Below are 13,472 nucleotides of genomic sequence, written 5' to 3'. Positions count from 1 at the left end.
TTTCTGACTGTAACAGTGTGGACAATTTCTTCCATTATAATCAATATCATGCCACTTGCCAGTTTCAACAATAAATTGTGATTGGTATTTCTAAGTTTACTTTCTCTAAAATATCCGAGTAAGTTTACAAATAACGATTCTAAACATACTTTTCTAAAACTAAAAAAAAATGACGATGTACATCACTCTGCCATTTCTATCATACTGGTCTCTCAATCTTTGTTTTATAACATGCTTTAGTCACGTGGTATTACATTCTATAGTATATTAAGCATTATATTGGTAATTAATATTTCATTCATTTAAATATTTTTATAATCTATCATTATCAGAGTACGTATTACCGCGCTGTGCGGACTCGTCACTCGCACGTGACTACGTATATATACGGCTTTCTCCTGTTACGATGCTGGAATCGGCAAATAAAATAAAATACAACGCCATCATTATTATGAAAACGACATCATCATAACGTGATGGTTTGATATTGGATATGTAGAGGCAATGCGAATTTTTTTCCATTATGCATAAATATTTTTGATAATATGCATACGACAATGGAATTATTTCAACGGTAACATAACGTTAAAAAATAGCAGTGGATAAAATAAGATAAAATAAAGAGGGTTTTTACGATTTTAATCATGTTCGGTTCAGCGGCATTGACTACACATTTAGAATCTTACCAATCGATAACATTCTCAAACAAACTAGGCATCTAGATTTGAAATATGATTTTCACAATAAATAAAATATTGAAATATCAGTATAATGGAAGCGAAGATATCCTATATTCTTATGATCACATGTTAAAGATCCCAACCACAGGACCCAGTATTCTGAACTCGACCAGGACTTTTCACAATCAGTGATTAGCTTCGTTTTTTGTTTTTGTTCTATAAGGATACATATCATAAGGCTCTGGTCAATTGTAACTTGTCACCCTCTCTAGATCTGGAACACAGGGACTTGAGAATTTGTTACAGTCTACATGTATTTGGACCTTCCCTAGTATGTATAACACATTTTGAGACGTTTTCGGGGATAGATTGAAATTCGGTAAAAATGACATCCCCGGTGTTCATATATATACGAAAAGGAAGGAAAGCTCTGTGTGACAAAAATCAACACCGCCTGCGTTTATCGATGAAAAAAAAAAGTTTCTGATGAGCGTAGTGAAATATGTTTATGATCGTTGAAAAGATGGATTTGTTTTCTTTCAGTAACATCCTATATACAGGTAAAATGTGTTCTCGTTACGACACGTATATATATTGTGTTGGACCGCTGGCCGATTACTGGAAGAGATTTATTGGGTATGTGGGCCTATTATGGGTTACATGTATATGGTCGGGGTAGGGTACTATAAGGTAACCAGTTTGTAACAACGATGACACCAATTGCTAGTTGGACTATCTGTCTTTCTACCAATCATTATTCTCAAATATGCTGAAATTAAAAAAAATCTCCTTATACTATATGCCTGTTAATAACGACTGGATCCCGTTGACGAGCTTTAACATTGGTAACAGAAAAGTTCCTCTCTCGAAACGAAGGCATTGACTACGCTAGTAAGTAACAATTACAAAAAAATGAGATACAAAAAAATAAATGTAGTATAAAACATAGCCTGGCCCTAATTAGTCTGGCACAATTGTCAGATGTAGTGTCATAGGGCGGAAGTTAGTGATTATTTTGGTCACTATGAAATTAGGACTAATAACGTCAGTATTCATATCAATATCCTATCAAACAAATTACAGATTAACTATTTCTCCCATGGTCCATATTCCACTCTTTATCTGTTTTATTCAATTTGTTGATCTGAAAATAAAACTGATTTATATAAATCATTTCATTGGCCAGTGAACTTTGGTGACCAATTTACGAATGCGACACTTAATTGGTGAATCTGAATTCCATTTCCTTCTGTGATATCGATTGATTTTGACAAACAATGATTCGTATGACCTTTAATGGCATTTGCTCCTTTTCTGTTATTAAACTTTTCATAATATAGCGAAATTGGACAGGGCAGAACGTCGGTGGCCAGACGCTCAGATGGTTAGAGTTCGGGGATCCCGGGTTCGAGTCCCGGTCTGGTTGTTGTATTTTTCCTCTCATGTAACATTTGGTCCCCAACTAAATAACAACAGATGCTGTATATGGTCTTGTGTGTGTCTTCGGGGTCGAAGACTCTGTTGATCGAGGGAGGAATGTAGCGAAACTGGGCTGGGCTGAACGCTGGTGGCCAGGTAGGTCAAATGGTTAGAGCGTCCAAGAGATCGGAGGTCTCGCGGACAAGGCTCTGCTTGGTTGGAAGGTGAGAGCGAGGAGTGGATTCGTGCACAGGGGCTTGGCACGATTTTCCAAATGATGGTCCATATATATACAGTGTATGTATTATAGTGTCACTTGACACTATAATACATATATATATGGACCATCATTTGGAAAATTGACACTATAATACATATATATATGGACCATCATTTGGAAAATCGTGCCAAGCCCCTGTGGATTCGTGTCATAATTTGCTTTTCACATGTAGTCGAGCGTTATATTTCTACATGTTCGTTTTCTAATTGCTGTTGTTTCGGGTCATTGTTAATAAATTGATGTCAATTGTTTAACGCATTTTCTGATAATTGTCTTTCATTTGTAAGAATGCAGACCAACTCCATTCGAACCTGTAACGCCGGACAGTACTGAACACAAACGTTGAGCAGCTGGGAACCTCGGATCTACCCATCCTGTTACCATAGTGCTATTCACCAAGGTCGATTTTGTTTAGTCAACTTTCAACTTTAACTTCAACTTATTTTATTTATTTACTTCTCTTTGCAAAAATAAACTACACAACATTCAATACATATACAGTGTATCAACCAGGAGGACAAATTATGAAACTTATTTAAACCTTTTTTTTATAAACTTGAATAGATTACGTAAGATTTTGATATTGGCAGGAATCATCAGCTCTAAAAACGTAAGAATATTACCTAATCTCAGGTAGAGATCCGAGATGCGTGGTTCGATACTCCCTACCCGTGTCGGTTTGTGTTTCTCGGGAAGCTGAGAAATGGACCGTCCTTTGTTGTCGTGGCTGTGTCATTGGGAAGACACTTTACCGTAATTGCTGTGGATGGCATGGGACGGGCCTCTCGTATATTGTTAATCGAGGTAGTCATCAGCTACTACAAGGAAATCCGCCTCGACATAAACCCAGCAAACAAACCAACGGTAACAAGTTTTAACGGTCGTCACTGGTGACTACTGTCCAGGTAAAGTATAGATGGAAGGACGTATAAGCCTTTTCATATACTTATGGATTATGGAGTTTCAAGTTTTTTATTCATCAAATGCAATACAACATATATGTTATACAAATACACATAAAAGATTCATACTGAACATACATGAGCATGCAAACTTAATTATTATTGATATTCGTAACCTACGTTTTAAATCAATTCCAATGTTGCTTTAAATGTTATCTCATTTTGTATCGATCGAAACTTCTTTCTTATCTACCATGTTAAGAAGTAATTACGATCTGTGCTTCAACATGCTTTTTGATGTCAAGATGATTTATCAGAATTCATAATGAAATTACCTATTTGCAAAATACATAGCATGTTTTCTGTGATACTAAATCGGTTTTTGTTTTCAAATGGAAATTTTGTGTACCTGATCAACTTCACATTGTAATGATGTTTATCAAATACTGGTATGTTAAACAGTGCCTTAATGATGAAACCGTGGTAACGACAGTTGACTAGAACTACAGGAAGCTAGAAGACGCCATGTTTAGTTCTGACATTATAGCTCTTCGTTTGTATGAGCACGACAACATTACAGCGTCATCACCTTGATGGTAGCTCGAGGAGAGATGTTGTTCCATTAGGCCAGCTCCTGTCAAAAAAAAAGTCCTACTGTTTTCACTCATTTACAATGTAAACCTTAAGAAAACATGCTTATATGTCAGTTTTGCCGAGTATATATGAAAGTCTTCTTTTGTAAGTTTTCCATTTTGTATGTATGTTTGTAATGCTCTGGCACTTAAGTCGACCATATATATACCACATCCATACAGTTCAGTTCTGATCGGGCGGAACACAGGAGCACGTCACTGCCATGGACTTTACATTCTCTTACTAGCCAATATTCTAAGAACCTCAATCATGTCATCCTAGATAGTCTTAAAAACTAGAATTCGCAAATATGGCATGATAATGTTTTCCATTCTGGTAAAAGTGTATGCTATAGAATGTTTAAAAATTGTATGAATTTATAATATCATCTATCTTTTAATTTTACCTAAAAGTTTAAGAAATACTTTTGTAGGATAGCGTTCAGGTAATCACCGTCTTCCAATTGAAACCGGAAGATGGGAATACGTTCCTAGGGAAGGACGTACATGTATATGTGTACTGTGCGATAAACAATCTTTCGGCATAGCCGTATAATATTCTTTTAGCCCCGGATATGACGCGGCAGGTGGCGTTACTGGTCAAGATGAAGTATGTGATTGGTCAATGTAGCGGTAAATGCAAAATGCGAAAACAAAACGAAACACAGTTAAGAATGCAAGCTGAATAAGTGGATGTATCTTTCAAATGACATATTAATAAAATTATATTCCTGATTCAAATGCAGTCTTATTATCACCAACAAGAGGCCCATGGGGCCTGTATCGCTCACCTGGTTGGATTAGACCAAATGTCAAAATAATGTTCATGTTCATGTTCAATTCGTTTTATTTGTCAATCTCAAACGATGCTATATATGGTTATGGTGTGGGGATCCCAACTGCTTTAAAAAACAATAACGAAGTCCAGACTCTCTAAGGGTCTGAAAGACTTCAAGAATTGTTTTTAGAACATCCATTCAAACTTTATTACAAGTAGCGATTTAAAAGAATTGCCTCTATTTCCCCTATGGGGCCCTGCCCCTTTGGCCCCTCGGGGGTCAGAGTCACCATTTATGCAAATTCTGTTCCCCTTCCCCCAATGATGTTTCTGACAAAATTGGGTTCAAATCCTTTCATAACTTTATGACTAGTAGCAATTTGAAGGAATTACCTCTATTTCCCCTATTGAGCCCCGCCTATTTGGCCCCTTGGGGGTCAGTCACCATTGATGCAAAATCTGTTCCTCTTTCCCCAATGATGTTTCTGCCAAATTTGGTTCAAATCTATTCATAACTTTATGACTAGTAGCAATTTGAAGGAATTACCTCTATTTCCCCTATTGAGCCCCGCCTATTTGGCCCCTTGGGGGTCAGTCACCATTGATGCAAAATCTGTTCCTCTTTCCCCAATGATGTTTCTGCCAAATTTGGTTCAAATCTATTCATAACTTTATGACTAGTAGCAATTTGAAGGAATTACCTCTATTTCCCATATTGGGCCCCGCCCATTTGGCCCCTCAGGGGTCAGAGTCACCATTTACGCAAAATCTGTTCCCCTTACCCAAAGGATGTTTCTGACTAAATTGGGTTCAAATCCTTTCACCACTTTATGACTAGTAGCAATTTGAAGGAATTACCTCTATTTCCCCTATTGGGCCCCGCCCCTTTGGTCCCTCAGGGGTCATAGTCACCATTTATGCAAAATCTGTTCCTCTTCCCCCAATGATGTTTCTGACCAAATTTGGTTCAAATCTATTCATAACTTTATGACTAGTAGCAATTTGAAGGAATTACCTCTATTTCCCATATTGGGCCCCGCCCATTTGGCCCCTCAGGGGTCAGAGTCACCATTTACGCAAAATCTGTTCCCCTTACCCAAAGGATGTTTCTGACTAAATTGGGTTCAAATCCTTTCACCACTTTATGACTAGTAGCAATTTGAAGGAATTACCTCTATTTCCCCTATTGGGCCCCGCCCCTTTGGCCCCTCAGGGGTCATAGTCACCATTTATGCAAAATCTGTTCCTCTTCCCCCAATGATGTTTCTGACCAAATTTGGTTCAAATCTATTCATAACTTTATGACTAGTAGCAATTTGAAGGAATTACCTCTATTTCCCATATTGGGCCCCGCCCATTGGGCCCCTCAGGGGTCAGAGTCACCATTTATGCAAAATCTGTTCCCCTTCCCCAAAGGATGTTTCTGACAAAATTGGATTTAAATCCTTTCATCACTTTATGACTAGTAGCAATTTGAAGGAATTACCTCTATTTCCCCTATTGGGCCCTGCCCCTTTGGCCCCCTCAGGGGCCATAGTCACCATTTATGCAAAATCTGTTCCCCTTCCCCCAAGAATGTTTCTGACCAAATTGGGTTCAAATCTTTTCATAACTTTATGACTAGTAGCGATTTAAAGGAATTACCTCTATTTCCCCTATGGGACCCCGCCCCTTTGGCCTCTCGGGGGTCAGAGTCACCATTTATTCAAAATCTATAAACCTTCCGCGAAGGATGTTTCTTACTTAATTGGGTTCAAATCCTTTTATAACTTTATGACTAGTAGCGATTTAAAGGAATTACCTCTATTCCCCCTATGGGGCCCCGCCCCTTTGGCCCCTAGGGGGTCAGAGTCACCATTTATGCAAAATCTATTCCCCCTTCTCCAATGATGTTTCTGACCAAATTGGGTTCAAATCCTTTCATAACTTTATGACTAGTAGCGATTTAAAGAAATTTTCTCTATTTTCCCTACTGGGCCCCGCCCATTTGGCCCCTCAGGGGTCAGAGTCACCATTTACGCAAAATCTGTTCCCCCAAGAATGTTTCTGACCAAATTGGGTTCAAATCCATTCATAACTTTATGACTAGTAGCGATTTGAAGGAATTAATTACCTCTTTTTCCCCATTAGGCCCCACCCCTTTGGCCCCTTCGAGGTCAGAGTCACCATTCATGCAAAATCTGTTCCCCTTCCCCCAAGAATGTTTCTGACCAAATTGGGTTCAAATCCATTCATAACTTTATGACTAGTAGCGATTTGAAGGAATTTCCTCTACTTCCCCTACTGGGCCCGCCCCTTTGGCCCCTCGGGGGTCAGAGTCACCATTTATGCTAAATCTGTTCCCCTTCCCCCAAGAATATTTCTGATTAAATTAGGTTCAAATCCATTCATAACTTTATGACTAGTAGCGATTTAAAGGAATTGCCTCAATTTCCCCTATTGGGCCCCGCGCCTCAGGCCCCTTGGTGGTCAGAGTCACCATTTATGCAAAATCTGATCCCCTTCCTCCAAGGATGTTTCTGATCAAATTTGGTCAAAATCTTTTCATAACTTTATGACTAGTAGCGATTTAAAGGAATTACCTCTATTTCCCCTATGGGACCCCGCCCATTTGGCCCCTCAGGGGTCAGAGTCACCATTTATGCAAAATCTGTTCCCCTTCCCCTAAGGATGTTTCTGACTAAATTGAGTTCAAATCCTTTCATCACTTTATGACTAGTAGCGATTTGAAGGAATTACCTCTATTTCCCAATTAGGCCCCGCCCCTTTGACCCCTCGGGGGTCAGAGTCACCATTTATGCAAAATCTGTTCCCCATCCCCAAAGGATATTTCTGACCAAATTGGGTTCAAATCCATTCATAACTTTATGACTAGTAGCAATTTGAAGGAATTACCTCTATTTCCCCTATTGGGCCCCGCCCATTTGGCCCCGCCCATTTGGCCCCTCAGGGGTCAGACTTACCATTTATGCGAAATCTGTTCCCCTTCCCAAAAGGATATTTCTGACCAAATTGGGTTCAAATCCATTCACAACTTTATGACTAATAGCGATTTAAAGGAATTGCCTCAATTTCCCCTATTGGGCCCCGCGCCTCAGGCCCCTTGGTGGTCAGAGTCACCATTTATGCAAAATCTGATCCCCTTCCTCCAAGGATGTTTCTGATCAAATTTGGTCAAAATCCAATAAGAACTTTTTGACTAGTAGCGATTTGAAGCAAATGTTGACGGACGACGGACGACGGACGCCGCACCGTGGCATAAGCTCACCGGACCTTCGGTCCAGGTGAGCTAAAAAATGATTCAAACTGATCTAATTTTGTTATCCGTGCTGAAACGCATTAGTTCGTTGATTTATTTCACCAGCAGTTTTACATTATAACCACCAGCATTAAAACTATGCCGTTTATCTTTTTAAAAGACATTTCTTGTTTAATGTGATTTTTTCCGTATTGAAAGAAATAAATATATTCCTAAATACTATACTCAGTATCCAAATACTACAAAATACTCTGAATTATTTTGTACAGCAAATTTGAAAGTATTGAAAAAGATTATGTGCTTTTCTCCATTTTATTATGCAAACATTTCAGTCTCCATGTTAACTATACCAGTGCTATCTATTGTCTAATGTTAATTATTTGTGTATATTCTGGTGTTGCTCATGTATCGTATACTCAATTATATATGATCTGAGTGTCAGATAAAAACTTCTGAAACCTCTTTAGTTTCCCATTTACTCTGTCACTCTTGAAAGCCTATTGTAAAGCTATACGATAGCGAGAGTCCCTGAGGCTTTTACTTGCATTTCGGCAATTTAAATATTCGATATTGGTACACACATTGCTATATCTGATAGCGCCTCCCACTACTACCACGTGGTTAAAATGGATCATGCATTCTGATTAGTCAATTCTCGGGTACTTATTAGTTATTTCTAATCACTTTGTTACAATTTGTAGGTGACGGCTGATTAGATGGACGATTTGATAAATGACGTCACCAGTTCATATATATGAATGAAAATCCACCTCGACAAACATATACAGTATTCGTTTTATCTTGTGTACATAGTTATGAGATAAGAAATCCGGGGACAACGATACAATATCAACCTGGCCATTTCTGCATGTGTATAACTTGTGCTTTTGTGAAAACTACGTAAGTAACGGCTGGAAAGGATATTAACACCATCCTCTCGCTTCCGAAGATACAGCTGATATCAAAAGGATTACAGTGACCACAAAGGTATGTCCAACACAAACTGACCCTAGGTCCTATTTTGTTACGAGTAACTATTGTACCCGGCTCAGATTAGTTGATGAGTATCTGTATGAGTGTGACCTTGTATCAGTTCACTGACCGTAACTGTCACACGTGTCCGTTTGATCAATGCCAACTGCTACATGCATTCGTTTACGTGGCACAGTATTAAACTTGCTGAGTAAATGTAAGTAAACGAAAACTATTGAAATACATAAAGCTCTGTGGTGCATTCTAGTGCATCATAAACCCCCAAATTTAGAGATTTAAAATTACAACCTTTGGAGGTTTTTTTCCTTAAAACTTTTTTTTATTAATGGAATCGTTGGGGTCATCATCAGTTGAGTATTGGACCAGGGCTGGTGACGTTTTGGAGGGGGATGGAGGGAAACCATTTTATTACATAATTGTGGTTTGCACGATAATTAAATCTGGGCTAAATATTGCCTGCAAGAAAAAATATATACCAGATTGACCAATAATGAGTTAATTTCATTAATAATTTCTGAGTATAAGGGACATTCCATAAGAAAATGACATTCGTTTTCAAATTAGGTACAAAAATTACAATAACGCATTTCCGGACTCGGAGGCATTGGAATCGGGCGATGCATATCTTATATCTTTGATAAGATATCGCATATAATATAAACGATATCTTATATAAGATATCTTATCAAAGATATAAGATATGCACTACGATCTTCTGTGATCATGATGGCTCACCATCTTGAAAAGAACATTCCCTAAACACACCGAATGTGTACCTTTGAAATCTGTAGTTACACGGTGAATGTGTACCTGTGTAATCTGTAGTTACACGTGAATATCTACCTTTGTAATCTGTAGTTACACGTGAATATCTACCTTTGAAATCTGTAGTTACACGTGAATGTCTACCTTTGAAATCTGTAGTTACACGATGAATATCTACGATTGTAATCTGTAGTTACACGCCGAATATCTACCTTTGTAATCTGTAGTTACACGGTGAATGTCTTCATTTGTAATCTGTAGTTACACGGTGAATGTCTTCATTTGTAATCTGTAGTTACACACCGAATGTCTACCTTTATAATCTGTAGTTACACGGTGAATGTGTACCTTTGTAATCTGTAGTTACACACCGAATGTCTACCTTTGAAATCTGCAGTTACACGGTGAATATGTACCTTTGTAATCTGTAGTTACACGCCGAATGTCTACCTTTGTAATCTGTAGTAACACGTGAATATCTACCTTTGTAATCTGTAGTTACACGGTGAACGTCTTCATTTGTAATCTGTAGTTACACGCCGAATGTCTACCTTTGTAATCTGTATAGTTACACGATGAATGTCTACCTTTGTAATCTGTAGTTACACACCGAATGCCTTCATTTGTAATCTGTAGTAACACGCCGAATATGTACCTGTGTAATCTGAACCTACACGCCGAATATCTACCTTTGTAATCTGTAGTAACACGTGAATATCTACCTTTATAATCTGTAGTTACACGGTGAATGTGTACCTTTGTAATCTGTAGTTACACGCCGAATGTCTACCTTTGTAATCTGTAGTAACACGGTGAATGTCTTCATTTGTAATCTGTAGTTACACGGTGAATGTCTTCATTTGTAATCTGTAGTTACACGCCGAATGTCTACCTTTGTAATCTGTAGTAACACGTGAATATATACCTTTGTAATCTGTAGTAACACGCCGAATGTCTACCTTTGTAATCTGTAGTAACACGTGAATATCTACCTTTGTAATCTATAGTTACACGATGAATAACTACCTTTGTAATCTGTAGTTACACGGTGAATGTCTACCTTTGTAATCTGTAGTTACACGGCGAATGTGTACCTTTGTAATCTGTAGTTACATAGTGAATATCTACCTTTATAATCTGTAGTCTACCCTGTGTAATCTGTAGTTACACGTCGAATGTCTACCTTTATAATCTGTAGTTACACGGTGAATATCTACCTTTATAATATGTAGTTACACAGTGAATGTGTACCTTTGTAATCTGTAGTTACACGGTGAATGTCTAACTTTGTAATCTGTAGTTACACACCGAATGTCTACCTTTATAATCTGTAGTTATACCACAGGTTTATTCTGTCTACACTATCAAACGCTTTACGAAAATCAACAAAACAACAATACAAGCGTTTATTTTCACTAAAAGTTTTTGTTAGAATTGAATGTAGAGCAAAAATCTCATCTACCGTACTGAGACCACTGCGAAATCCAAACTGAGCATCCGTGATAACATCATATGATTCAGACCACTTCAGAAGTCTCGTATTTAAAATAGACGTTTTACCAAGACAACTCAACAGGCTAATGCCTCTAAAATTATTAGGGTTTGTTTTTACACCTTTTTTATAAACCGGAGTTATAATAGCGACGGACCAGTCAGTAGGGAAGCATCCGGAGTCCAAAATTTTATTAAATAATGTACATAATAAATTTTTACCAACTAAAAGACATTCATTCAAAATTCCATCAACTCCATGTGATTTTCCCCGATTCAAATCACGAATAGCTTTATCAATTTCATCCATAGTAATAGGGCAGTCTAATTCTTCAAACAATGGCACAGAGCTTTCATTTGGATCGTTTACAAAAATATTCGCAGAACAAGTTTCATCTCTTGCCTCAGCAGCCAGATCTTTAAAATGATTATACAAAAAACTCATACTCATTTCGGGACCGGATGCTTTAGAAGTTGAAAATTTCTTGAAGAACTGTTTCGGACTAAATTTCCTCATGTATTCCAACATGTCCCCTTCAAATCTAATATAGTTGTTCTTTTTAATGACTTCTGTCGATTTATACAACCTTTTTTTATCAATAAGATTTTTGTGATTTTCTGTAGATTTACATTTGTTAAATATATTCAAAGCGTTTTTGTAACAATAAAATAAACGTTTTAGTCAGAGTCAAACCAAGGTTTGTCATTGTTAATGTGTGCGCCTCTAGACACCTTTGTCTTGTCACGCCTCATTGCACCCTCGGTATTTCGGTTCGAATTAACACGGGTGTCACCCGACTACCCTGAGGGACGTTTCTATTTTAATTGTTATTGGTAATAATTGAATTGTATTTGATGTGTTAATTACTCTTTTATTATTGTCTGCCGTTCAATATCAAGCTGTATTTCGAGGTATTTCATTATATTTTAAGCTTCAGGCAATCTCTCATGGAATAAAATGTTACTAGATTCTGCCACGTTGATCACAAATATTTAGTAGTAAGAAAATCATGTAATAAATCTTTTGCCATTAACGACAAAGCATGTAAGAGTAAAACAAATTAGATATACTTATAGTTATCAGTTTAATACCGCCTGACCCTGGGTCAACAGGCATATGATTACCTGTAACCAGAGGTACTCCGTGTCCATGATACGGCTCGATGTTACAAAACAACAGCTCTTGAAAGATTCTGTTTTATTTAGAGTTCATGATCGTATAGTGGTCTAGTTCATGATCATATAATGGTTCAAATATTCTCTCTCATGGTACAGAGGTGTCCGTACCCATTCTCTCCCAGGGTCGCTCTCTCATTCTCTCCCAGGGTCGCTCTCTCTCTCTCAGTACAGAGGTGTCTGTACCCTTTCTTTTCCAGGGCCGCTCCCTCTCTCTCAGTACATAGGTGTTCGTACCCATTCTCTCCCAGGGCCGCTCTCTCTCAGTACAGAGGTATCCGTACCCATTCTCTCCCAGGGCCGCTCCCTCTCTCAGTACAGAGGTGTTCGTACCCATTCTCTCCAAGGGCCACTCTCTCTCTCTCTCATGGTACAGAGGTGTCCGTACCCATTCTCTCCCAGGGCCGCTCTCTCTCAGTACAGAGGTGTTCGTACCCATTCTCTCCCAGTGTCGCTCTCTCTCAGTACAGAGGTGTCTGTACCCATTCTCTCCCAGGGCCGCTCTCTCTCATGGTACAGAGGTGTTCGTACCCATTCTCTCCCAGGGCCGCGCGCTCTCTCTCTCAGTACAGATGTGTTCGTACCCATTCTCTCCCAGGGCCGCGCGCTCTCTCTCTCAGTACAGATGTGTTCGTACCCATTCTCTCCCAGACCGCTCTCTCTCTCAGTACATAGGTGTCCGTACCCATTCTCTCCCAGGGCCGCTCTCTCTCTCTCTCTCTCTCTCTCTCTCAGTACAAAGGTGTTCGTACCCATTCTCTCCTAGGGTCGCTCTCTCTCATGGTACAGAGGTGTTCGTACCCATTCTCTCCTAGGGTCTCTCTCTCTCATGGTACAGAGGTGTTCGTACCCATTCTCTCCCAGGGCCGCTCTCTCTCAGTACAGAGGTATCCGTACCCATCTCCCAGGGCCGCTCTCTCTCAGTACAGAGGTGTCCGTACCCATTCTCTCCCAGGGCCACTCTCTCTCTCTCAGTACAGAGGTGTCCGTACCCATTCTCTCCCAGGGCCACTCTCTCTCTCTCAGTACAGAGGTGTCCGTACCCATTCTCTCCCAGGGCCGCTCTCTCTCTCTCTCTCTCTCTCTCTCTCTCTCTC

At 39.0% G+C, this 13,472-nt stretch overlaps 1 protein-coding gene across 1 annotated transcript in view; it reads left to right on the top strand.

The window, feature by feature from the left end:
* Positions 1–8,667: 8,667 nt before the first annotated feature.
* LOC117329487 overlaps positions 8,668–13,472 on the top strand; it is a 46,340-nt gene continuing 41,535 nt past the window's right edge. Inside the window, exon 1 of the mRNA XM_033887449.1 lies at positions 8,668–8,937. The gene's annotated coding sequence lies outside the window, so the exon portion shown is untranslated. The remainder of the gene's footprint in view (positions 8,938–13,472) is intronic.

The sequence above is a fragment of the Pecten maximus genome, chromosome 6, assembly GCF_902652985.1.
Source record: "Pecten maximus chromosome 6, xPecMax1.1, whole genome shotgun sequence".
Lineage (NCBI taxonomy): Eukaryota > Metazoa > Mollusca > Bivalvia > Pectinida > Pectinidae > Pecten > Pecten maximus.
This window is presented reverse-complemented; position numbering and strand designations above follow the sequence as displayed.